Source organism: Microtus ochrogaster, chromosome 1, assembly GCF_000317375.1.
Source record: "Microtus ochrogaster isolate Prairie Vole_2 chromosome 1, MicOch1.0, whole genome shotgun sequence".
In the NCBI taxonomy this organism is placed as follows: Eukaryota; Metazoa; Chordata; class Mammalia; order Rodentia; family Cricetidae; genus Microtus; species Microtus ochrogaster.
In genome coordinates this window covers 56,209,307-56,211,256 of record NC_022009.1, presented here as the reverse complement: position 1 = coordinate 56,211,256, position 1,950 = coordinate 56,209,307, and the positions used below count along the sequence as shown (strand labels likewise).

The following is a 1,950-nucleotide window of genomic DNA, read 5'->3' as shown; positions in this document are numbered from 1 at the left end:
GGAGTAAACAGAACAGAATGCTGGGAGGAAGAGGAAGTGAGGTAAGACACCTCAGACAGAGACTCGACAGCTCTCCTCTCGGGGGCAGACGCCTCAGAGACGACATGCTCCCATCTCCAGGGGGGACACGAGAGCTCTGCTCTCTGAGGCACACGTGATGAAGCTCCGACCCAGGATGGACGTAGGCTAGAATCTTCCGGGTAAGACCGGTGCTCACAGATTATTAGACATGGGTTGATCGGGATATCAGAATTAGCCAGTAAGGGCTAGAGCTAAAGTGCCAAGCAGTGTTTAAATGAATACAATTTGTGTGTTGTTATTTCGGGCATAAGCTAGCAGGCGGCCCGGGGTGCTGGGGACGCAGCCCTGCCGCTCTTATTACTACACTGAATCTAATCTTTGTTCAGCCTTTTTCCTGACGATAACTGACAACAGCTTGTAACAACGCCCCCCCCCAAATGGTGATAAGCATTCATAATTCATTGAATGACCAAAACCACCCACCCTAAGTTTTGGGAATGTGGGCATCATGTTGTCTAGACTGCTTCCTGTTGTCTGAGGGTGATGGAACCTTTAGGTACCCTGAGAAAATTTGGTTAATGGCCAAGTACTGGGAAAGCTAACTGTACTATTGTATTATTATTATCCTATGTGTGATGGGAAAGTATAGGACTTATCTGAAGCCTCGAATGGTGAGAACTGTGAGGCTGGGCCATGTCAGCTAGTAGCTCTGATGTTGTTCTGGATACAGAATTTTGAGGAAACTGCAGCAGAGGCAATCCGAGAGGCTGGATCACCTAGGCTATTTGTCTTTATTGATGTCTTGTTCTTTCTTCTGAAAACACATAAACTTTTAAAGGTAACACCCTCATTAACACAAGTATGGAATATGTTATGTATACAAGTCAGTTAAAGATTATTTTTTGTTTTAGGTTTGAGCAGATAAAAGGCATCTGTTAACTGTACAAGTTTCATTAAACTGTATAACCAAATCTTGAGACATGCCATATGAAAGGGTGGAACATTTTAACTCATGAGGACTCTATAGCCAACAAGATTTATCATGTCTCATCCAATCTCAGAGATGATCAGCATATATATCACCTGTCCTGTAACTTCTTTGGTTTCTTTTTTCATGTCTGCAGCCAAGATTTTCAGGAGCTCTGCCCAAATCAAATCTGACCTTAATTAATTTTAAAGAGAACCATAGCATTTTGTTTCCTGTAGGAAGTTAAGATATTCTTAAAATATATAGGATGGTTTAATATAGCAGTTTCAATAATCCAATATCTCTCAGCAGCGATTGCCTTTTGTATATTAGCATTTAGAAAATTCAAAGTCAACAGAGCGCCATACACAATCCAGATACCCTGTTTAAATCCCACCTTCATGTGACTTTTTATAAAAATATTACTTACCTTTTCTTTGCTCTCTTATTTTGAAGCTATTTTTTTCTGTGACTGTCTATACCTATCTTTTTTCTTTATATACTTAAAGGTTTTCTTGGTGTGTACAGCTTCACTGTACAGCAGTTTTACTGTACAGCTGCAGTGTTCTTTGATCATGAAACAACCCTTAGATGACTATGTCAGCCACCAAGCAACTCTAGCTTAGCACATGGCACTGGCGTGTATTGCTGGCCGTTGGTTCCAGCCCACAGGCAAGGGCAGGAGCCCTACTTCTCTATGCTGCTGAGCACTGGCCTATTGCTGGTTGTTCTTTGAACTCTTTTTGTTCTTTTACTCTTTGTTCCTTTTGGGAGCCCAACACTCAGCTCCCAAATAAATACATATGGAAACTTATTTATTTTTAAATTTATTTACTTATTAAAGATTTCTGTCTCTTCCCCGCCACCCAATTCCCTCCCCCTCCCCCAATCAAGTCCCCCTCCCTCGTCAGCCCAAAGAGCAATCAGGGTTCCCTGCCCTGTGGGAAGTCCAAGGAACCCCC

General features: G+C 42.2%; 1 protein-coding gene across 6 annotated transcripts in view; it reads left to right on the top strand.

Annotated features, from left to right (window-relative positions):
• Nucleotides 1-1,950, top strand: part of Mipol1 (mirror-image polydactyly 1) — a 261,950-nt gene that overhangs the window by 196,883 nt on the left and 63,117 nt on the right. The gene's annotated exons all lie outside the window — the stretch shown is intronic.